The sequence below is a fragment of the Oncorhynchus gorbuscha genome, linkage group LG02 (genome assembly GCF_021184085.1).
Source record: "Oncorhynchus gorbuscha isolate QuinsamMale2020 ecotype Even-year linkage group LG02, OgorEven_v1.0, whole genome shotgun sequence".
NCBI classification, from domain to species: domain Eukaryota; kingdom Metazoa; phylum Chordata; class Actinopteri; order Salmoniformes; family Salmonidae; genus Oncorhynchus; species Oncorhynchus gorbuscha.
The window spans coordinates 102,833,826-102,861,325 of NC_060174.1; the positions used below are offsets into that span (position 1 = coordinate 102,833,826).

Genomic DNA, 27,500 nt, shown 5'->3' on the forward strand with positions numbered 1-27,500 from the left:
CACTGCAGAGGACTGGGCAGGCAGCTAGACAACGTAGGAGAAATGACAGACACATCAGGTAAGACAAGGTGCAAGACGTCCTGTTCTATTGTTATATATGGATTAGTTATGTTGAGATTGTCATATTGGACATGACCCTTTATGAGTTTCAAGATAGGGGGTCAAATATTCGATATTATAAACTGGGTGGTTCGAGCCCTGAGTGATGATTGGCTGAAAGCCGTGGTATATCAGACCGTATACCACGGGTATGACAAAACATTTATTTTTACTGGTCTAATTACGTTGGTAACCAGTTTATAATAGCAATAAGGCATCTCTGAGGTTTGTGGTATATGGCCAATATATCACAGCTAAGGGCTGTGTCAATAAGAACAGCCCTGAATGCTGATTGGCTGAACGGTTAAGGGCTATATCCATGCACTCCGTGTTGTATATACCTATAATATACCTATAATATATACCTATACAATACCTATAATATACCTATACAATACCTATAATATACCTATACAATACCTGTAATATACCTATAATATACCTATAATATACCTATACAATACCTACACTATAATATACCTATAATATACCTATAATATACCTATACAATACCTGTAATATACCTATAATATACCTATAATATATACCTATACAATACCTACACTATAATATACCTATAATATACCTATAATATACCTATACAATACCTGTAATATACCTATAATATACCTATAATATATACCTATATAATACCTATAATATATACCTATTGTCACGAATATTACCGAAGGTGACTCCCCTTCTTGTTCGGGTGGCGCTCGGCGGTCGTCGTCGCCGGTCTACTAGCTATCGCCGATCCGTTGTTCTGTGTTCGTTTAGTTTTGTCTAATTGGTAGCACCTGCTTCTAGTTTGGTTGTTAGGATAGGGTTATATATAGTCTGTTCAGCCCGCTTCTGTTTCGTGCGGGCTTGTTCGTCTGTTTTGTTGTTTGAGTGTATTTTTGTTGGCATTTGGGTTACACGCTGTCCGGTTATATTTCTGTTCATTTGTGCTTCCACTTTTAAACATGTAATGTTTCCGGGACATTAAAGCGTGTTGTTTTTCCCACATCTTTTGCTCTCTGCGCCTGACTCCACACCTCTTCACTCATTTACCGTAACACCTATACAATACCTATAATATACAATACCTATAATATATACCTATACAATACCTATAATATACAATACCTATAATATATACCTATACAATACCTATAATATACAATACCTATAATATACAATACCTATAATATATACCTATACAATACCTATAATATACCTATATAATACCTATAATATATACCTATACAATACCTATAATATACAATACCTATAATATACAATACCTATAATATATACCTATATAATACCTATAATATACCTATGCAATACCTATAATATACAATACCTATAATATACCTATATAATACCTATAATATACAATACCTATAATATACCTATATAATACCTATAATATACAATACCTATAATATACCTATATAATACCTATAATATACCTATGCAATACCTATAATATACAATACCTATAATATACAATACCTATAATATACAATACCTATAATATACAATACCTATAATATACAATACCTATAATATACAATACCTATAATATATACCTATACAATACCTATAATATACAATACCTATAATATACAATACCTATAATATACAATACCTATAATATACAATACCTATAATATACAATACCTATAATATATACCTATAATATACAATACAATACTATAATATATACCTATACAATACCTATAATATATACCTATACAATACCTATAATATACCTATATAATATACTTATAAGAATACCTATAATATACCTATAATATATACCTATAATAAATACCTATAATATATACCTATACAATACCTATAATATATACCTATAATATATACCTATACAATACCTATAATATACCTATATAATACCTATAATATACCTATATAATACCTATAATATACCTATATAATACCTATAATATATACCTATACAATACCTATAATATACCTATAATATACTTATAATATACATATAAGAATACCTATAATATACAATACCTGTAATATACCTATATAATACCTATAATATACCTATAATATACCTATAATATACCTATATAATACCTATAATATATACCTATACAATACCTATAATATACCTATAATATACCTATAATATATACCTATACAATACCTATAATATACCTATAATATACCTATAATATACATATAAGAATACCTATAATATACAATACCTGTAATATACCTATATAATACCTATAATATATACCTATACAATACCTGTAATATACCTATATAATACCTATAATATATACCTATACAATACCTATAATATACCATACCTATAATATACAATACCTATAATATACAATACCTATAATATACAATACCTATAATATACCTATAATATACTTATAATATACATATAAGAATACCTATAATATACATATAAGAATACCTATAATATACAATACCTGTAATATACCTATATAATACCTATAATATATACCTATACAATACCTGTAATATACCTATATAATACCTATAATATATACCTATACAATACCTATAATATACCATACCTATAATATACAATACCTATAATATACAATACCTATAATATACAATACCTATAATATATACCTATACAATACCTATAATATACCTATATAATACCTATAATATATACCTATACAATACCTATAATATACCATACCTATAATATACAATACCTATAATATACAATACCTATAATATACAATACCTATAATATACAATACCTATAATATATACCTATACAATACCTATAATATACCTATATAATACCTATAATATACCTATATAATACCTATAATATACAATACCTATAATATACAATACCTATAATATATACCTATAATATACAATACCTATAATATACAATACCTATAATATACCTATATAATACCTATAATATACCTATATAATACCTATAATATACAATACCTATAATATACCATACCTATAATATACAATACCTATAATATACAATACCTATAATATATACCTATACAATACCTATAATATACCTATATAATACCTATAATATACCTATATAATACCTATAATATACAATACCTATAATATACAATACCTATAATATACAATACCTATAATATACAATACCTATAATATACAATACCTATAATATACAATACCTATAATATACAATACCTATAATATACAAATACCTATAATATACAATACCTATAATATACCTATAATATACCTATAATATACAATACCTATAATATACAATACCTATAATATACAATACCTATAATATATACCTATACAATACCTATAATATACCTATATAATACCTATAATATACCTATATAATACCTATAATATACAATACCTATAATATACAATACCTATAATATACAATACCTATAATATACAATACCTATAATATACAATACCTATAATATACAATACCTATAATATACAATACCTATAATATACAATACCTATAATATACAATACCTATAATATACAATACCTATAATATACAATACCTATAATATACAATACCTATAATATATACCTATACAATACCTATAATATACAATACCTATAATATACAATACCTATAATATACAATACCTATAATATACAATACCTATAATATACAATACCTATAATATATACCTATACAATACCTATAATATATACCTATACAATACCTATAATATATACCTATACAATACCTATAATATACCTATATAATATACTTATAAGAATAACTATAATATACAATACCTGTAATATACCTATATAATACCTATAATATATACCTATACAATACCTGTAATATACCTATATAATACCTATAATATATACCTATACAATACCTATAATATACCATACCTATAATATACAATACCTATAATATACAATACCTATAATATACAATACCTATAATATATACCTATACAATACCTATAATATACCTATATAATACCTATAATATATACCTATACAATACCTGTAATATACCTATACAATACCTATAATATACCTATATAATACCTATAATATATACCTATACAATACCTATAATATACCATACCTATAATATACAATACCTATAATATACAATACCTATAATATACAATACCTATAATATACAATACCTATAATATACAATACCTATAATATACAATACCTATAATATACAATACCTATAATATACCTATAATATATACCTATACAATACCTATAATATATACCTATACAATACCTATAATATATACCTATACAATACCTATAATATACCTATATAATATACTTATAAGAATACCTATAATATACCTATAATATATACCTATAATATATACCTATAATATATACCTATACAATACCTATAATATACAATACCTATAATATATACCTATACAATACCTATAATATACAATACCTATAATATATACCTATACAACACCTATAATATACAATACCTATAATATATACCTATACAATACCTATAATATATACCTATACAATACCTATAATATACAATACCTATAATATATACCTATACAATACCTATAATATACAATACCTATAATATATACCTATACAATACCTATAATATACATATAAGAATACCTATAATATACCTATAATATATACCTATACAATACCTATAATATACAATACCTATAATATATACCTATACAATACCTATAATATATACCTATACAATACCTATAATATATACCTATACAATACCTATAATATATACCTATACAATACCTATAATATACCTATATAATATAGCTATAATATACCTATAATATACACCTATACAATACCTATATAATATACTTATAAGAATACCTATAATATACCTATACAATACCTATAATATACCTATACAATACCTATAATATACCTATAATATACTTATACAATATAATATACAATACCTATAATATACCTATAATATACCTATACAATACCTATAATATACAATACCTATAATATACCTATAATATACCTATAATATACCTATACAATACCTATAATATACCTATAATATATACCTATACAATACCTATAATATATACCTATACAATACCTATAATATACAATACCTATAATATACCTATAATATACCTATAATATACCTATACAATACCTATAATATACAATACCTATAATATATACCTATACAATACCTATAATATACAATACCTATAATATATACCTATACAATACCTATAATATACCTATACAATACCTATAATATACATATAAGAATACCTATAATATACCTATAATATATACCTATACAATACCTATAATATACAATACCTATAATATATACCTATACAATACCTATAATATATACCTATACAATACCTATAATATATACCTATACAATACCTATAATATATACCTATACAATACCTATAATATACCTATATAATATAGCTATAATATACCTATAATATACACCTATACAATACCTATATAATATACTTATAAGAATACCTATAATATACCTATACAATACCTATAATATACAATACCTATAATATACCTATAATATACCTATAATATACCTATACAATACCTATAATATACCTATACAATACCTATAATATACCTATAATATACTTATACAATATAATATACAATACCTATAATATACCTATAATATACCTATACAATACCTATAATATACAATACCTATAATATACCTATAATATACCTATAATATACCTATACAATACCTATAATATACCTATAATATATACCTATACAATACCTATAATATATACCTATACAATACCTATAATATACAATACCTATAATATACCTATAATATACCTATACAATACCTATAATATACAATACCTATAATATACCTATAATATACCTATAATATACCTATACAATACCTATAATATACCTATACAATACCTATAATATACTTATACAATACCTATAATATACTTATAAGAATACCTATAATATACCTATAATATACCTATAATATACCTATACAATACCTATAATATACAATACCTATAATATACAATACCTATAATATACAATACCTATAATATACAATACCTATAATATACAATACCTATAATATACCTATAATATACCTATAATATACCTATACAATACCTATAATATACCTATAATATACAATACCTATAATATACCTATAATATACCTATACAATACCTATAATATACCTATAATATACCTATAATATATACCTATACAATACCTATAATATACCTATAATATACCTATAATATATACCTATACAATACCTATAATATACCTATAATATATACCTATACAATACCTATAATATACCTATACAATACCTACACTATAATATACCTATAATATACCTATACAATACCTATAACATACCTATAATATATCACTAATATACCTATACAAACCAATATAATCTAGGTGATAACAACGTTGGTACCTTTGGCACAATCCATGCCATGGAACCCTGGGAAGCAGTGGCACACACCCGACATACACTCTCCGTTTCCATGGCAATTCTGCGGGCATTCTTGCACTGAATCTAAAATTGAACAGCAAGGATTGAAACAGACAAGTTATTATTAGGACTAAATCCTGTATATATGAATATATTATTATAACCAAATAAATATGAATATATTATTATTAAATCCAAATACATATGAATATATTATTATTATAACCAAATATTTATGAATATATTATTATAAAATCTAAATATATATTAACATATTATTATAACCAAATATATATTAGTATATTACTAAAACCACATATATATTAGTATATTATTATTAAATCCAAATATATATTAATATATTATTATTAAATCCAAATATATATTAATATATCATTATTATAACCAAATATATATTAATATATTAGGATAACCAAATATATATTAATATATATTAATATATTACTATAACCAAATATATATTAGTATATAATTATTAAATCCAAATATATATTAATATATTATTATTAAATCCAAATATATATTAATATATCATTATTATAACCAAATATATATCAAATATATATCAATATATTACTATAACCAAATATATATTCATATATAATTATAACCAAATATATATTAATATATATTAATGATTGTTCCCTCTCCTTCTCCCTCCTCTAATATCCCCCTCCTTCTCCCTCTAATATCCCTCTCCTTCTCTCTCCTCTAATACCCCTCTCCTTCCCCCTCCTCTAATATCCCTCTCCTTCTCCCTCCTCTAATATCCCTCTCCTCCCTCCTCTAATATCCCTCTCCTTCCCCCTCCTCTAATATCCCTCTCCTTCTCCCTCCTCTAATACCCCTTACCTTCTCCCTCCTCTAATATCCCTCTCCTTCCCCCTCCTCTAATATCCCTCTCCTTCTCCCTTCTCTCTTTATCCATCTCCTTCCCCCTCCTCTAATATCACTCTCCTTCCCCTCCTCTAATATCCCTCTCCTTCCCCCTCCTCTAATATCCCTCTCCTTCCCCCTCCTCTAATATCCCTCTCCTTCCCCCTCCTCTAATATCCCTCTCATTCCCCCTCCTCTAATATCACTCTCCTTCCCCCTCCTCTAATATCCCTCTCCTTCTCCCTCCTCTAATATCCCTCTCCTTCCCCTCCTCTCTTTATCCCTCTCCTTCTCCCTCCTCTAATATCCCTCTCCTTCTCCCTCCTCTAATATCCATCTCCTTCTCCCTCCTCTAATATCCCTCTCCTTCCCCCTCCTCTAATATCCCTCTCCTTCTCTCTCCTCTAATATCCCTCTCCTTCTCCCTCCTCTAATATCCCTCTCCTTCTCCCTCCTCTAATATCCCTCTCCTTCCCCCTCCTCTGATATCCCTCTCATTCTCCCTCCTCTAATATCCCTCTCCTTCTCCCTCCTCTAATATCCCTCTCCTTCTCCCTCCTCTAATATCCCTCTCCTTCTCCCTCCTCTAATATCCCACTCCTTCTCCCTCCTCTAATATCCCTCTCCTTCTCCCTCCTCTCTTTATCCCTCTCCTTCTCCCTCCTCTCTTTATCCCTCTCCTTCTCCCTCCTCTAATATCCCTCTCCTTCTCCCTCCTCTAATATCCCTCTCCTTCTCCCTCCTCCCTTTATCCCTCTCCTTCTCCCTCCTCTCTTTATCCCTCTCCTTCTCCCTCCTCTAATATCCCTCTCCTTCTCCCTCCTCTAATATCCCTCTCCTTCTCCCTCCTCTCTTTATCCCTCTCCTTCTCCCTCCTTTAATATCCCTCTCCTTCTCCCTCCTCTAATATCCCTCTCCTTCTCCCTCCTCTAATATCCCTCTCCTTCTCCCTCTAATATCCCTCTCCTTCTCCCTCCTCTCTTTATCCCTCTCCTTCTCCCTCCTCTAATATCCCTCTCCTTCTCCCTCCTCTAATATCCCTCTCCTTCTCCCTCCTCTAATATCCCTCTCCTTCTCCCTCTAATATCCCTCTCCTTCTCCCTCTAATATCCCTCTCCTTCTCCCTCCTCTAATATCCCTCTCCTTCTCCCTCCTCTAATATCCCTCTCCTTCTCCCTCCTCTAATATCCCTCTCCTTCTCCCTCTAATATCCCTCTCCTTCTCCCTCCTCTCTTCATCCCTCTCCTTCTCCCTCCTCTAATATCCCTCTCCTTCTCCCTCCTCTCTTTATCCCTCTCCTTCTCTCTCCTCTAATATCCCTCTCCTTCTCCCTCCTCTAATATCCCTCTCCTTCTCCCTCCTCTCTTTATCCCTCTCCTTCTCTCTCCTCTAATATCCCTCTCCTTCTCCCTCCTCTAATATCCCTCTCCTTCTCCCTCCTCTCTTTAGCCCTCTCCTTCTCCCTCCTCTCTTTATCCCTCTCCTTCTCTCTCCTCTAATATCCCTCTCCTTCTCCCTCCTCTAATATCCCTCTCCTTCTCCCTCCTCTAATATCCCTCTCCTTCTCCCTCCTCCCTTTATCCCTCTCCTTCTCCCTCCTCTCTTTATCCCTCTCCTTCTCCCTCCTCTAATATCCCTCTCCTTCTCCCTCCTCTAATATCCCTCTCCTTCTCCCTCCTCTCTTTATCCCTCTCCTTCTCCCTCCTCTAATATCCCTCTCCTTCTCCCTCCTCTAATATCCCTCTCCTTCTCCCTCCTTCTCCCTCTAATATCCCTCTCCTTCTCCCTCTAATATCCCTCTCCTTCTCCCTCCTCTCTTTATCCCTCTCCTTCTCCCTCCTCTAATATCCCTCTCCTTCTCCCTCCTCTAATATCCCTCTCCTTCTCCCTCCTCTAATATCCCTCTCCTTCTCCCTCCTCTAATATCCCTCTCCTTCTCCCTCCTCTCTTCATCCCTCTCCTTCTCCCTCCTCTAATATCCCTCTCCTTCTCCCTCCTCTCTTTATCCCTCTCCTTCTCTCTCCTCTAATATCCCTCTCCTTCTCCCTCCTCTAATATCCCTCTCCTTCTCCCTCCTCTCTTCATCCCTCTCCTTCTCCCTCCTCTCTAATATCCTTCTCCTTCTCCCTCCTCTCTTTATCCCTCTCCTTCTCTCTCCCTCTAATATCCCTTTCCTTTTGATCCCTCCTCTCCTCTTTATCCCTCTCCTTCTCTCTCCTCTAATATCCCTCTCCTTCTCCCTCCTCTAATATCCCTCTCCTTCTCCCTCCTCTCTTTATCCCTCTCCTTCTCCCTCCTCTCTATATCCTTCTCATTAACACCTCCGTTCTTTCCAGTTTTGATCAGGCAGACTCCTTCCCTCTCCTCTCTATATCCTTCTCATTAACACCTCCGTTCTTTCCAGTTTTGATCAGGCAGACTCCTTCTCCCTCCTCTAATATCCCTCTCCTTCTCCCTCCTCTAATATCCCTCTCCTTCTCCCTCCTCTAATATCCCTCTCCTTCTCCCTCCTCTCTTTATCCCTCTCCTTCTCCCTCCTCTCTATATCCTTCTCATTAACACCTCCGTTCTTTCCAGTTTTGATCAGGCAGACTCCTTCCCTCTCCTCTCTATATCCTTCTCATTAACACCTCCGTTCTTTCCAGTTTTGATCAGGCAGACTCCTTCTCCCTCCTCTAATATCCCTCTCCTTCTCCCTCCTCTAATATCCCTCTCCTTCTCCCTCCTCTAATATCCCTCTCCTTCTCCCTCCTCTCTTTATCCCTCTCCAGTTTTGATCTCCTCCCTACTCTCTATATCCTTCTCATTAACACCTCCGTTCTTTCCAGTTTTGATCAGGCAGACTCCTTCCCTCTCCTCTCTATATCCTTCTCATTAACACCTCCGTTCTTTCCAGTTTTGATCAGGCAGACTCCTTCTCCTCGTCACCTCTTACCCCCCTACCGTTCATAATGAGACACATCTAGAATAATTAACCGTCATTAAAGTTTTACTGAAGGCTGAACCTGCTGGCCTTTCTATAGCTAATATAATAGTCTGTTAAAATAGAGTTTAACACAGAACGACTAGGATTTGATGGAAGAATGATCTCGGGCTGTGTAGGCAGTGTATACTGTAATACTGTGTATACTGTGTAGGCAGTGTATACTGTAATACTATGTATACTGTAATACTGTGTATACTGTAATACTGTGTATACTGTGTAGGCAGTGTATACTGTAATACTGTGTATACTGTGTAGGCAGTGTATACTGTAATACTATGTATACTGTAATACTGTGTATACTGTAATACTGTGTATACTGTGTAGGCAGTGTATACTGTAATACTGTGTATACTGTAATACTGTGTATACTGTAATACTGTGTATACTGTGTAGGCAGTGTATACTGTAATACTGTGTATACTGTGTAGGCAGTGTATACTGTAATACTATGTATACTGTAATACTGTGTATACTGTAATACTGTGTATACTGTAATACTGTGTATACTGTGTAGGCAGTGTATACTGTAATACTGTGTATACTGTGTAGGCAGCTCCTGGTGGCAAGTAATACATGCATCTGTTGAGATTCAGGAATTCTTTTTCCCATTGTTTATCTGTAAACATCCATTAGCAGAGACAATTAGCTAAGAAATATAAAGAAAATGCAGTGCACAGATAATTCAGAATGCCTCTGTGGTGTGACTGTTTAACACATTATTTAAACGATTTAGTAAACCTCAACTTCTTAGCATCCTAAATGTCCTCACACCCCTTCGTCCTCCCTCCACAGCCCCTGCCACACATGATAGCCTCCCTAATTTTATTTTAATTTTACCTTCATTTAACTAGGCAAGTCAGCTAAGAACAAATTCTTATTTTCAATGACGGCTTAGGAATAGTGGGTTAACTGCCTGTTCAGGGACAGAATGACAGATTTGTACCTTGTCAGCTCAGGGGTTTGAACTTGCCACCTTTCGGTTACTAGTCCAACACTCTAACCACTAGGCTACCCTGCCACCCCTACACTCTAACCACTAGGCTACCTACCGCCCCTACACTCTAACCACTAGGCTACCTACCGCCTCTACACTCTAACCACTAGGCTACCCTGCCACCCCTACACTCTAACCACTAGGCTACCTACCGCCCCTACACTCTAACCACTAGGCTACCTACCGCCTCTACACTCTAACCACTAGGCTACCCTGCCGCCCCTACACTCTAACCACTAGGCTACCCTGCCGCCCCTACACTCTAACCACTAGACTACCTACCCCCCCTACACTCTAACCACTAGACTACCCTGCCGCCCCTACACTCTAACCACTAGACTACCTACCCCCTACACTCTAACCACTAGACTACCTACCCCCTACACTCTAACCACTAGACTACCTACCCCCTACACTCTAACCACTAGGCTACCCTGCCACCCCTACACTCTAACCACTAGGCTACCCTGCCGCCCCTACACTCTAACCACTAGGCTACCTACCCCCTACACTCTAACCACTAGGCTACCCTGCCGCCCCCTACACTCTAACCACTAGGCTACCCTGCCCCCCCGCCCCTACACTCTAACCACTAGGCTACCTACCCCCTACACTCTAACCACTAGGCTACCCTGCCGCCCCTACACTCTAACCACTAGGCTACCCTGCCGCCCCTACACTCTAACCACTAGGCTACCTGCCGCCTCTACACTCTAACCACTAGGCTACCTACCCCCTACACTCTAACCACTAGGCTACCTACCCCCACTCTAACACTCTAACCACTAGGCTACCTGCCGCCTCTACACTCTAACCACTAGGCTACCTGCCGCCTCTACACTCTAACCACTAGGCTACCTACCCCCTACACTCTAACCACTAGGCTACCTGCCGCCTCTACACTCTAACCACTAGGCTACCTACCCCCTACACTCTAACCACTAGGCTACCTACCCCCTACACTCTAACCACTAGGCTACCTGCCGCCTCTACACTCTAACCACTAGGCTACCTACCCCTACACTCTAACCACTAGACTACCTACCCCCTACACTCTAACCACTAGACTACCTACCCCCCTACACTCTAACCACTAGACTACCTACCCCCTACACTCTAACCACTAGACTACCTACCCCCCTACACTCTAACCACTAGACTACCTACCCCCTACACTCTAACCACTAGGCTACCCTGCCACCCCTACACTCTAACCACTAGGCTACCCTGCCGCCCCTACACTCTAACCACTAGGCTACCTACCCCCCTACACTCTAACCACTAGGCTACCCTGCCGCCCCTACACTCTAACCACTAGGCTACCCTGCCGCCCCTACACTCTAACCACTAGGCTACCTGCCGCCTCTACACTCTAACCACTAGGCTACCTACCCCCTACACTCTAACCACTAGGCTACCTACCCCCCTACACTCTAACCACTAGGCTACCTGCCGCCTCTACACTCTAACCACTAGGCTACCTGCCGCCTCTACACTCTAACCACTAGGCTACCTACCCCCTACACTCTAACCACTAGGCTACCTGCCGCCTCTACACTCTAACCACTAGGCTACCTACCCCCTACACTCTAACCACTAGGCTACCTACCCCCTACACTCTAACCACTAGGCTACCTGCCGCCTCTACACTCTAACCACTAGGCTACCTACCCCCTACACTCTAACCACTAGACTACCTACCCCCTACACTCTAACCACTAGACTACCTACCCCCTACACTCTAACCACTAGACTACCTACCCCCCTACACTCTAACCACTAGACTACCTACCCCCTACACTCTAACCACTAGGCTACCCTGCCACCCCTACACTCTAACCACTAGGCTACCTACCGCCCCTACACTCTAACCACTAGGCTACCTACCGCCTCTACACTCTAACCACTAGGCTACCCTGCCGCCCCTACACTCTAACCACTAGGCTACCCTGCCGCCCCTACACTCTAACCACTAGACTACCTACCCCCCTACACTCTAACCACTAGACTACCCTGCCGCCCCTACACTCTAACCACTAGACTACCTACCCCCTACACTCTAACCACTAGACTACCTACCCCCCTACACTCTAACCACTAGACTACCTACCCTCCCTACACTCTAACCACTAGACTACCTACCCCCCTACACTCTAACCACTAGACTACCTACCCCCCTACACTCTAACCACTAGGCTACCCTGCCACCCCTACACTCTAACCACTAGGCTACCCTGCCGCCCCTACACTCTAACCACTAGGCTACCTACCCCCTACACTCTAACCACTAGGCTACCCTGCCGCCCCTACACTCTAACCACTAGGCTACCCTGCCGCCCCTACACTCTAACCACTAGGCTACCTACCCCCTACACTCTAACCACTAGGCTACCCTGCCGCCCCTACACTCTAACCACTAGGCTACTCTGCCGCCCCTACACTCTAACCACTAGGCTACCTGCCGCCTCTACACTCTAACCACTAGGCTACCTACCCCCTACACTCTAACCACTAGGCTACCTACCCCCTACACTCTAACCACTAGGCTACCTGCCGCCTCTACACTCTAACCACTAGGCTACCTGCCGCCTCTACACTCTAACCACTAGGCTACCTAACCCCCTACACTCTAACCACTAGGCTACCTGCCGCCTCTACACTCTAACCACTAGGCTACCTACCCCCTACACTCTAACCACTAGGCTTACCTACCCCCTACACTCTAACCACTAGGCTACCTGCCGCCTCTACACTCTAACCACTAGGCTACCTACCCCCTACACTCTAACCACTAGACTACCTACCCCCTACACTCTAACCACTAGACTACCTACCCCCTACACTCTAACCACTAGACTACCTACCCCCCTACACTCTAACCACTAGGCTACCCTGCCACCCCTACACTCTAACCACTAGGCTACCCTGCCGCCCTACACTCTAACCACTAGGCTACCTACCCCCTACACTCTAACCACTAGGCTACCCTGCCGCCCCTACACTCTAACCACTAGGCTACCCTGCCGCCCCTACACTCTAACCACTAGGCTACCTGCCGCCTCTACACTCTAACCACTAGGCTACCTACCCCCCTACACTCTAACCACTAGGCTACCTGCCGCCTCTACACTCTAACCACTAGGCTACCTGCCGCCTCTACACTCTAACCACTAGGCTACCTGCCGCCTCTACACTCTAACCACTAGGCTACCTGCCGCCCCAACGCTCTAACCACTAGGCTACCCTGCCGCCCCTACACTCTAACCACTAGGCTACCTTGCCGCCCCTACACTCTAACCACTAGACTACCCTGCCGCCCCTACACTCTAACCACTAGACTACCTACCTCCTCTACACTCTAACCACTAGGCTACCTACCTCCTCTACACTCTAACCACTAGGCTACCTACCTCCTCTACACTCTAACCACTAGGCTACCTACCTCCTCTACACTCTAACCACTAGGCTACCTACCTCCTCTACACTCTAACCACTAGGCTACCTACCTCCTCTACACTCTAACCACTAGGCTACCTACCTCCTCTACACTCTAACCACTAGACTACCTACCTCCTCTACACTCTAACCACTAGGCTACCTACCTCCTCTACACTCTAACCACTAGGCTACCTACCTCCTCTACACTCTAACCACTAGGCTACCTACCTCCTCTACGCTCTAACCACTAGACTACCTACCCCCCTACACTCTAACCACTAGACTACCTACCCCCTACACTCTAACCACTAGACTACCTACCCCCTACACTCTAACCACTAGGCTACCCTGCCACCCCTACACTCTAACCACTAGGCTACCCTGCCGCCCCTACACTCTAACCACTAGGCTACCTACCCCCTACACTCTAACCACTAGGCTACCCTGCCGCCCCTACACTCTAACCACTAGGCTACCCTGCCGCCCCTACACTCTAACCACTAGGCTACCTACCCCCCTACACTCTAACCACTAGGCTACCCTGCCGCGCCTACACTCTAACCACTAGGCTACCCTGCCGCCCCTACACTCTAACCACTAGGCTACCTGCCGCCTCTACACTCTAACCACTAGGCTACCTACCTCCTCTACACTCTAACCAATAGGCTACCTACCTCCTCTACGCTCTAACCACTAGACTACCTACCTCCTCTACACTCTAACCACTAGGCTACCTACCTCCTCTACACTCTAACCACTAGGCTACCTACCTCCTCTACACTCTAACCACTAGGCTACCTACCTCCTCTACACTCTAACCAATAGGCTACCTACCTCCTCTACACTCTAACCACTAGGCTACCTACCTCCTCTACACTCTAACCACTAGGCTACCTACCTCCTCTACACTCTAACCACTAGGCTACCTACCTCCTCTACACTCTAACCACTAGGCTACCTGCCTCCTCTACACTCTAACCACTAGGCTACCTACCTCCTCTACACTCTAACCACTAGGCTACCTACCTCCTCTACACTCTAACCACTAGGCTACCTACCTCCTCCACACTCTAACCACTAGGCTACCTGCCTCCTCTACACTCTAACCACTAGGCTACCTACCTCCTCTATGCTCTAACCACTAGGCTACCTGCCTCCTCTACATTCTAACCACTAGGCTACCTACCTCCTCCACACTCTAACCACGAGGCTACCTGCCTCCTCTACACTCTAACCACTAGGCTACCTGCCTCCTCTACACTCTAACCACTAGGCTACCCTGCCGCCCCTACACTCTAACCACTAGGCTACCTGCCTCCTCTACACTCTAACCACTAGGCTACCTGCCCCCCTACACTCTAACCACTAGGCTACCTGCCTCCTCTACACTCTAACCACTAGGCTACCTGCCCCCTACACTCTAACCACTAGGCTACCTGCCCCCTATACTCTAACCACTAGACTACCTGCCTCCTCTACACTCTAACCACTAGGCTACCTGCCCCCCATACACTCTAACCACTAGGCTACCTGCCCCCCTACACTCTAACCACTAGGCTACCTGCCCCCTACACTCTAACCACTAGGCCACCCTGCCGCCCCTACACTCTAACCACTAGCTACCTGCCGCCGCTACACTCTAACCACTAGGCTACCCTGCCGCCTCTACACTCTAACCACTAGGCTACCCTGCCGCCTCTACACTCTAACCACTAGGCTACCGGCCGCCTCTACACTCTAACCACTAGGCTACCTACCTCCTCTACACTCTAACCACTAGGCTACCCTGCCGCCTCTACACTCTAACCACTAGGCTACCTGCCGCCCCTACACTCTAACCACTAGGCTACCTGCCGCCCCTACACTCTAACCACTAGACTACCTGCCGCCCCTACACTCTAACCACTAGGCTACCTGCCTCCTCTACACTCTAACCACTAGGCTACCTGCCGCCCCTACACTCTAACCACTAGACTACCTGCCGCCCCTACACTCTAACCACTAGGCTACCTACCTCCTCGACACTCTAACCACTAGGCTACCTGCCGCCCCTACACTCTAACCACTAGACTACCTGCCTCCTCTACACTCTAACCACTAGTCTACCTGCCGCCCCTACACTCTAACCACTAGACTACCTGCCTCCTCTACACTCTAACCACTAGGCTACCTGCCGCCCCTACACTCTAACCACTAGACTACCTGCCTCCTCTACACTCTAACCACTAGGCTACCTACCTCCTCTACACTCTAACCACTAGGCTACCTGCCCCCCCACCAGTACACATCACCACTACAGAGATAAGTACAATTCCTGTCATTTAATTGGCCACGATAAACTCCAGCCACTGTGGCGTGTCGTGTGTGGTGCCTCCCCACGGACCATTTAGAGGTTCACGGAAGCAGAAAAGGCAAATGAACAATGAGCAGATTCGTATTCATTTACTAAGAGAGTCTACTGTATGAATACGAAACGCTCGCTTTGGCCTCGTGTATATCAATGTGCGTCTTTAGGCTGGACCTGCACAGGACTCTAGGGAACAGTTAGGAGTTGCCAAGCTAAGCCCAGTCTTTTCTCACTTCCTCCTCTCTTTCAGTCGAGCTCAAGCTCCGGTTCTGTTCTGTTTGGTTCTCTTCTCAGTAGCATCCTCTCCTCAGAGAAGGTCAAAGGTCATTCAAATGAAAATGTCTAAATCAAAGATGTTGTGTCGTGCGTTTTACTGCAGCAGATGTGTGCCGCGTGGACACGGTGCTTCTCTTTGCACACAGTGCTTTGCCACGTGGACACGGTGCTTCTCTTTGAACACGGTGCTTTACCGCGTGGACACGGTGCTTCTCTTTGCACACGGTGCTTTACCGCGTGGACACGGTGCTTCTCTTTGAACACGGTGCTTTACCGCGTGGACACGGTGCTTCTCTTTGCACACGGTGCTTTACCGCGTGGACACGGTGCTTCTCTTTGAACACGGTGCTTTACCGCGTGGACACGGTGCTTCTCTTTGCACACGGTGCTTTACCGCGTGGACACGGTGCTTCTCTTTGAACACGGTGCTTTACCGCGTGGACACGGTGCTTCTCTTTGAACACGGTGCTTTACCGCGTGGACACGGTGCTTCTCTTTGAACACGGTGCTTTACCGCGTGGACACGGTGCTTCTCTTTGAACACGGTGCTTTACCGCGTGGACACGGTGCTTCTCTTTGAACACGGTGCTTTACCGCGTGGACACGGTGCTTCTCTTTGCACACGGTGCTTTACCGCGTGGACACGGTGCTTCTCTTTGAACACGGTGCTTTACCGCGTGGACACGGTGCTTCTCTTTGAACACGGTGCTTTACCGCGTGGACACGGTGCTTCTCTTTGCACACGGTGCTTTACCGCGTGGACACGGTGCTTTACCGCGTGGACACGGTGCTTCTCTTTGCACACGGTGCTTTACCGCGTGGACACGGTGCTTTACCGCGTGGACACGGTGCTTCTCTTTGCACACGGTGCTTTACCGCGTGGACACGGTGCTTCTCTTTGCACACGGTGCTTTACCGCGTGGACACGGTGCTTCTCTTTGCACACGGTGCTTTACCGCGTGGACACGGTGCTTTACCGCGTGGACACGGTGCTTCTCTTTGCACACGGTGCTTTACCGCATGGACACGGTGCTTCTCTTTGATGGGTGGCACCAGAGAGTCATGAGGGACATTTCCTGCGGTTTTTACCTCTCGTTTGTTCTCAGCTGTTACATGTTTGTCTACTGTTCGGGGATGGGCCAACTGTGTGACGGAAGCTTGTGTACAAACGGAGAGACACTCCACAGGGATCTCTTTTATGACTCAATCTCCATCCAACACTTTTATCAGAGCTCACTCCCAATATCGCTCTCAGCCTATCAGACCAACGGGGATGCTGGAAGGGTGAATTTGTCAAACTCACTCAGAGGTGTTACTTACTACCATAATCCTAAATGTTCTGCTCTGTGGCTTTACAAGGAGAATATAGAAGTGTAAAGCAAAGAGGTAAATATAACAACAGCACCCACCTAGAGCCACGGTGCTGAAGGAGACAGACTCCTTGTCCTTGCCGTCGTTATAGAAGGCCAGATGCCAGGTGCCAGGGTCCAGGTACTGAACAAAGATGGCCTCGTTCAGAACCACCGTGTGGATGCTGCGGCGCTCCCGAGGAGACTCCACCACACTCCACTTCTCCTTCCCGTCCAGACGCTCCATGTAGTCATACTGAATACAAAGAACAGGGTTAGAGAGGGAGGGGGGGGCAACAGAGACAACAGGGTTAGAGAGGCAGGGAGGGAGGGACAACAGAGAGAACAGGGTTAGAGAGGGAGAGAGGGACAACAGAGAGAACAGGGTTAGAGAGGGAGGGGGGGGGACAACAGAGAGAACAGGGTTAGAGAGGCAGGGAGGGAGGGACAACAGAGAGAACAGGGTTAGAGAGGCAGGGAGGGAGGGGGGACAACAGAGAGAACAGGGTTAGAGAGGCAGGGAGGGAGGGACAACAGAGAGAACAGGGTTAGAGAGGCAGGGAAAGAGGGACAACAGAGAGAACAGGGTTAGAGAGGGAGAGAGGGACAACAGAGAGAACAGGGTTAGAGAGGGAGGGGGGACAACAGAGAGAACAGGGTTAGAGAGGGAGAGAGGGACAACAGAGAGAACAGGGTTAGAGAGGGAGGGGGGGACAACAGAGAGAACAGGGTTAGAGAGGCAAGGAGGGAGGGACAACAGAGAGAACAGGGTTAGAGAGGGAGGGGGGACAACAGAGAGAACAGGGTTAGAGAGGGAGAGAGGGACAACAGAGAGAACAGGGTTAGAGAGGCAGGGAGGGAGGGACAACAGAGAGAACAGGGAGGGGAGGCAGGGAGGGAGGGGGGACAACAGAGAGAACAGGGTTAGAGAGGCAGGGAGGGAGGGACAACAGAGAGAACAGGGTTAGAGAGGCAGGGAGGGAGGGACAACAGAGAGAACAGGGTTAGAGAGGCAGGGAGGGAGGGACAACAGAGAGAACAGGGTTAGAGAGGGAGAGAGGGACAACAGAGAGAACAGGGTTAGAGAGGCAGGGAGGGAGGGACAACAGAGAGAACAGGGTTAGAGAGGGAGAGAGGGAGGGAGGGACAACAGAGAGAACAGGGTTAGAGAGGCAGGGAGGGAGGGACAACAGAGAGAACAGGGTTAGAGAGGGAGAGAGGGACAACGGAGAGAACAGGGTTAGAGAGGCAGGGAGGGAGGGACAACAGAGAGAACAGGGTTAGAGAGGGAGAGAGGGAGGGAGGGACAACAGAGAGAACAGGGTTAGAGAGGGAGAGAGGGAGGGGGGACAACAGAGAGAACAGGGTTAGAGAGGGAGAGAGGGACAACAGAGAGAACAGGGTTAGAGAGGCAGGGAGGGAGGGACAACAGAGAGAACAGGGTTAGAGAGGGAGAGAGGGACAATGGAGAGAACAGGGTTAGAGAGGCAGGGAGGGAGGGACAACAGAGAGAACAGGGTTAGAGAGGGAGAGAGGGAGGGAGGGACAACAGAGAGAACAGGGTTAGAGAGGGAGAGAGGGAGGGGGGACAACAGAGAGAACAGGGTTAGAGAGGGAGAGAGGGAGGGGGGGACAACAGAGAGAACAGGGTTAGAGAGGGAGAGAGGGAGGGACAACAGAGAGAACAGGGTTAGAGAGGCAGGGAGGGACAACAGAGAGAACAGGGTTAGAGAGGGAGAGAGGGAGGGACAACAGAGAGAACAGGGTTAGAGAGGGAGAGAGGGAGGGACAACAGAGAGAACAGGGTTAGAGAGGGAGAGAGGGAGGGACAACAGAGAGAACAGGGTTAGAGAGGGAGAGAGGGAGGGACAACAGAGAGAACAGGGTTAGAGAGGGAGAGAGGGAGGGGGGGACAACAGAGAGAACAGGGTTAGAGAGGGAGATAGGGAGGGAGGGACAACAGAGAGAACAGGGTTAGAGAGGGAGAGAGGGAGGGGGACAACAGAGAGAACAGGGTTAGAGAGGGAGAGAGGGAGGGACAACAGAGAGAACAGGGTTAGAGAGGGAGAGAGGGAGGGAGGGACAACAGAGAGAACAGGGTTAGAGAGGGAGAGAGGGAGGGACAACAGAGAGAACAGGGTTAGAGAGGCAGGGAGGGACAACAGAGTGAACAGGGTTGGAGAGGGAGAGAGGGACAACAGAGAGAACAGGGTTAGAGAGAGAGAGAGGGGGCAACAGAGAGAACAGGGTTAGAGAGGCAGGGAGGGACAACAGAGAGAACAGGGTTAGAGAGGGAGAGAGGAAGGGAGGGACAACAGAGAGAACAGGGTTAGAGAGGGAGAGAGGGAGGGGGGGGACAACAGAGAGAACAGGGTTAGAGAGGGAGAGAGGGAGGGACAACAGAGAGAACAGGGTTAGAGAGGGAGAGAGGGAGGGGGGACAACAGAGAGAACAGGGTTAGAGAGGGAGAGAGGGAGGGACAACAGAGAGAACAGGGTTAGAGAGGGAGAGAGGGACAATGGAGAGAACAGGGTTAGAGAGGCAGGGAGGGAGGGACAACAGAGAGAACAGGGTTAGAGAGGGAGAGAGGGAGGGAGGGACAACAGAGAGAACAGGGTTAGAGAGGGAGAGAGGGAGGGGGACAACAGAGAGAACAGGGTTAGAGAGGGAGAGAGGGAGGGGGGGACAACAGAGAGAACAGGGTTAGAGAGGGAGAGAGGGAGGGACAACAGAGAGAACAGGGTTAGAGAGGCAGGGAGGGACAACAGAGAGAACAGGGTTAGAGAGGGAGAGAGGGAGGGACAACAGAGAGAACAGGGTTAGAGAGGGAGAGAGGGAGGGACAACAGAGAGAACAGGGTTAGAGAGGGAGAGAGGGAGGGACAACAGAGAGAACAGGGTTAGAGAGGGAGAGAGGGAGGGACAACAGAGAGAACAGGGTTAGAGAGGGAGAGAGGGAGGGGGGGACAACAGAGAGAACAGGGTTAGAGAGGGAGATAGGGAGGGAGGGACAACAGAGAGAACAGGGTTAGAGAGGGAGAGAGGGAGGGGGGGACAACAGAGAGAACAGGGTTAGAGAGGGAGAGAGGGAGGGACAACAGAGAGAACAGGGTTAGAGAGGGAGAGAGGGAGGGAGGGACAACAGAGAGAACAGGGTTAGAGAGGGAGAGAGGGAGGGACAACAGAGAGAACAGGGTTAGAGAGGCAGGGAGGGACAACAGAGTGAACAGGGTTGGAGAGGGAGAGAGGGACAACAGAGAGAACAGGGTTAGAGAGAGAGAGAGGGACAACAGAGAGAACAGGGTTAGAGAGGCAGGGAGGGACAACAGAGAGAACAGGGTTAGAGAGGGAGAGAGGAAGGGAGGGACAACAGAGAGAACAGGGTTAGAGAGGGAGAGAGGGAGGGGGGGACAACAGAGAGAACAGGGTTAGAGAGGGAGAGAGGGAGGGACAACAGAGAGAACAGGGTTAGAGAGGGAGAGAGGGAGGGGGGACAACAGAGAGAACAGGGTTAGAGAGGGAGAGAGGGAGGGACAACAGAGAGAACAGGGTTAGAGAGGGAGAGAGGGAGGGGGGACAACAGAGAGAACAGGGTTAGAGAAGGGAGAGAGGGGGGGGGACAACAGAGAGAACAGGGTTAGAGAGGGAGAGAGGGAGGGGGGACAACAGAGAGAACAGGGTTAGAGAGGGAGAGAGGGAGGGGGGGGACAACAGAGAGAACAGGGTTAGAGAGGGAGAGAGGGAGGGGGGAAAACAGAGAGAACAGGGTTAGAGAGGGAGAGGGGGACAACAGAGAGAACAGGGTTAGAGAGGCAGGGAGGGACAACAGAGAGACCAGGGTTAGAGAGGCAGGGAGGGACAACAGAGAGAACAGGGTTAGAGAGAGAGAGAGGGACAACAGAGAGAACAGGGTTAGAGAGAGAGAGAGGGACAACAGAGAGAACAGGGTTAGAGAGGGAGAGAGGGAGGGAGGGACAACAGAGAGAACAGGGTTAGAGAGGGAGAGAGGGACAACAGAGAGAACAGGGTTAGAGAGGCAGGGAGGGACAACAGAGAGAACAGGGTTAGAGAGAGAGAGAGGGACAACAGAGAGAACAGGGTTAGAGAGGCAGGGAGGGACAACAGAGAGAACAGGGTTAGAGAGGGAGAGAGGGACAACAGAGAGAACAGGGTTAGAGAGGGAGAGAGGGGGAGAGGGACAACAGAGAGAACAGGGTTAGAGAGGGAGGGAGGGACAGGGAACAGGGTTAGAGAGGGAGAGAGGGACAACAGAGAGAACAGGGTTAGAGAGGAGAGAGAGGGACAACAGAGAGAACAGGGTTAGAGAGGGAGGGGGACAACAGAGAGAACAGGGTTAGAGAGGGAGAGGGGGACAACAGAGAGAACAGGGTTAGAGAGGGAGAGAGGGACAACAGAGAGAACAGAGGGTCAGGGTTAGGGTTAGAGGGAGAGAGGGGGACAACAGAGAGAACAGGGTTAGAGAGGGAGAGAGGGAGGGGGGACAACAGAGAGAACAGGGTTAGAGAGGGAGAGAGGGAGGGAGGGACAACAGAGAGAACAGGGTTAGAGAGGCAGGGAGGGAGGGACAACAGAGAGAACAGGGTTAGAGAGGGAGAGAGGGACAACAGAGAGAACAGGGTTAGAGAGGGAGAGAGGGACAACAGAGAGAACAGGGTTAGAGAGGCAGGGAGGGAGGGACAACAGAGAGAACAGGGTTAGAGAGGGAGAGAGGGACAACGGAGAGAACAGGGTTAGAGAGGCAGGGAGGGAGGGACAACAGAGAGAACAGGGTTAGAGAGGGAGAGAGGGAGGGAGGGACAACAGAGAGAACAGGGTTAGAGAGGGAGAGAGGGGAGGGGGACAACAGAGAGAACAGGGTTAGAGAGGGAGAGAGGGACAACAGAGAGAACAGGGTTAGAGAGGCAGGGAGGGAGGGACAACAGAGAGAACAGGGTTAGAGAGGGAGAGAGGGAGGGACAACAGAGAGAACAGGGTTAGAGAGGGAGAGAGGGAGGGAGGGACAACAGAGAGAACAGGGTTAGAGAGGGAGAGAGGGAGGGGGACAACAGAGAGAACAGGGTTAGAGAGGGAGAGAGGGAGGGGGGACAACAGAGAGAACAGGGTTAGAGAGGGAGAGAGGGACAATGGAGAGAGAACAGGGTTAGAGAGGCAGGGAGGGAGGGACAACAGAGAGAACAGGGTTAGAGAGGGAGAGAGGGAGGGAGGGACAACAGAGAGAACAGGGTTAGAGAGGGAGAGAGGGAGGGGGACAACAGAGAGAACAGGGTTAGAGAGGGAGAGAGGGAGGGGGGACAACAGAGAGAACAGGGTTAGAGAGGGAGAGAGGGAGGGACAACAGAGAGAACAGGGTTAGAGAGGCAGGGAGGGACAACAGAGAGAACAACAGAGAGAACAGGGTTAGAGAGGGAGAGAGGGAGGGGACAACAGAGAGAACAGGGTTAGAGAGGGAGAGAGGGAGGGACAACAGAGAGAACAGGGTTAGAGAGGGAGAGAGGGAGGGACAACAGAGAGAACAGGGTTAGAGAGGGAGAGAGGGGAGGGACAACAGAGAGAACAGGGTTAGAGAGGGAGAGAGGGAGGGGGACAACAGAGAGAACAGGGTTAGAGAGGGAGATAGGGAGGGAGGGACAACAGAGAGAACAGGGTTAGAGAGGGAGAGAGGGAGGGGGACAACAGAGAGAACAGGGTTAGAGAGGGAGAGAGGGAGGGACAACAGAGAGAACAGGGTTAGAGAGGGAGAGAGGGAGGGAGGGACAACAGAGAGAACAGGGTTAGAGAGGGAGAGAGGGAGGGACAACAGAGAGAACAGGGTTAGAGAGGCAGGGAGGGACAACAGAGTGAACAGGGTTGGAGAGGGAGAGAGGGACAACAGAGAGAACAGGGTTAGAGAGAGAGAGAGGGACAACAGAGAGAACAGGGTTAGAGAGGCAGGGAGGGACAACAGAGAGAACAGGGTTAGAGAGGGAGAGAGGGAGGGACAACAGAGAGAACAGGGTTAGAGAGGGAGAGAGGGAGGGACAACAGAGAGAACAGGGTTAGAGAGGGAGAGAGGGAGGGGGGGACAACAGAGAGAACAGGGTTAGAGAGGGAGATAGGGAGGGAGGGACAACAGAGAGAACAGGGTTAGAGAGGGAGAGAGGGAGGGGGGGACAACAGAGAGAACAGGGTTAGAGAGGGAGAGAGGGAGGGACAACAGAGAGAACAGGGTTAGAGAGGGAGAGAGGGAGGGAGGGACAACAGAGAGAACAGGGTTAGAGAGGGAGAGAGGGAGGGACAACAGAGAGAACAGGGTTAGAGAGGCAGGGAGGGACAACAGAGTGAACAGGGTTGGAGAGGGAGAGAGGGACAACAGAGAGAACAGGGTTAGAGAGAGAGAGAGGGACAACAGAGAGAACAGGGTTAGAGAGGCAGGGAGGGACAACAGAGAGAACAGGGTTAGAGAGGGAGAGAGGAAGGGAGGGACAACAGAGAGAACAGGGTTAGAGAGGGAGAGAGGGAGGGGGGACAACAGAGAGAACAGGGTTAGAGAGGGAGAGAGGGAGGGACAACAGAGAGAACAGGGTTAGAGAGGGAGAGAGGGAGGGGGGACAACAGAGAGAACAGGGTTAGAGAGGGAGAGAGGGAGGGACAACAGAGAGAACAGGGTTAGAGAGGGAGAGAGGGAGGTGGGGACAACAGAGAGAACAGGGTTAGAGAAGGAGAGAGGGGGGGGGACAACAGAGAGAACAGGGTTAGAGAGGGAGAGAGGGAGGGGGGACAACAGAGAGAACAGGGTTAGAGAGGGAGAGAGGGAGGGGGGACAACAGAGAGAACAGGGTTAGAGAGGGAGAGAGGGAGGGGGGGACAACAGAGAGAACAGGGTTAGAGAGGGAGAGAGGGAGGGACAACAGAGAGAACAGGGTTAGAGAGGGAGAGAGGGAGGGAGGGACAACAGAGAGAACAGGGTTAGAGAGGGAGAGAGGGAGGGACAACAGAGAGAACAGGGTTAGAGAGGCAGGGAGGGACAACAGAGTGAACAGGGTTGGAGAGGGAGAGAGGGACAACAGAGAGAACAGGGTTAGAGAGAGAGAGAGGGACAACAGAGAGAACAGGGTTAGAGAGGCAGGGAGGGACAACAGAGAGAACAGGGTTAGAGAGGGAGAGAGGAAGGGAGGGACAACAGAGAGAACAGGGTTAGAGAGGGAGAGAGGGAGGGGGGGACAACAGAGAGAACAGGGTTAGAGAGGGAGAGAGGGAGGGACAACAGAGAGAACAGGGTTAGAGAGGGAGAGAGGGAGGGGGGGACAACAGAGAGAACAGGGTTAGAGAGGGAGAGAGGGAGGGACAACAGAGAGAACAGGGTTAGAGAGGGAGAGAGGGAGGTGGGGACAACAGAGAGAACAGGGTTAGAGAAGGGAGAGAGGGGGGGACAACAGAGAGAACAGGGTTAGAGAGGGAGAGAGGGAGGGGGGGACAACAGAGAGAACAGGGTTAGAGAGGGAGAGAGGGAGGGGGGGACAACAGAGAGAACAGGGTTAGAGAGGGAGAGAGGGAGGGGGGAAAACAGAGAGAACAGGGTTAGAGAGGGAGAGGGGGACAACAGAGAGAACAGGGTTAGAGAGGCAGGGAGGGACAACAGAGAGACCAGGGTTAGAGAGGCAGGGAGGGACAACAGAGAGAACAGGGTTAGAGAGAGAGAGAGGGACAACAGAGAGAACAGGGTTAGAGAGAGAGAGAGGGACAACAGAGAGAACAGGGTTAGAGAGGGAGAGAGGGAGGGACAACAGAGAGAACAGGGTTAGAGAGGGAGGGAGGGACAACAGAGAGAACAGGGTTAGAGAGGGAGAGAGGGACAACAGAGAGAACAGGGTTAGAGAGGCAGGGAGGGACAACAGAGAGAACAGGGTTAGAGAGAGAGAGAGGGACAACAGAGAGAACAGGGTTAGAGAGGCAGGGAGGGACAACAGAGAGAACAGGGTTAGAGAGGGAGAGAGGGACAACAGAGAGAACAGGGTTAGAGAGGGAGAGAGGGGGAGAGGGACAACAGAGAGAACAGGGTTAGAGAGGGAGGGAGGGACAACAGAGAGAACAGGGTTAGAGAGGGAGAGAGGGACAACAGAGAGAACAGGGTTAGAGAGGGAGAGAGGGACAACAGAGAGAACAGGGTTAGAGAGGGAGGGGGGACAACAGAGAGAACAGGGTTAGAGAGGGAGAGAGGGACAACAGAGAGAACAGGGTTAGAGGGTCAGGGAGGGACAACAGAGAGAACAGGGTTAGAGAGGGAGAGAGGGACAACAGAGAGAACAGGGTTAGAGAGGCAGGGAGGGAGGGGGGGACAACAGAGAGAACAGGGTTAGAGAGGCAGGTAGGGACAACAGAGAGAACAGGGTTAGAGAGGCAGGGAGGGACAACAGAGAGAACAGGGTTAGAGAGGCAGGGAGGGACAACAGAGAGAACAGGGTTAGAGAGGGAGAGAGGGAGGGGGGACAACAGAGAGAACAGGGTTAGAGAGGGAGAGAGGGAGGGAGGGACAACAGAGAGAACAGGGTTAGAGAGGCAGGGAGGGACAACAGAGAGAACAGGGTTAGA

The 27,500-nt window shown here is 45.1% G+C and overlaps 1 pseudogene; it reads right to left on the minus strand.

Moving 5' to 3' along the window:
* Nucleotides 1-27,500, minus strand: part of LOC124014551 — a 181,734-nt pseudogene that overhangs the window by 64,579 nt on the left and 89,655 nt on the right.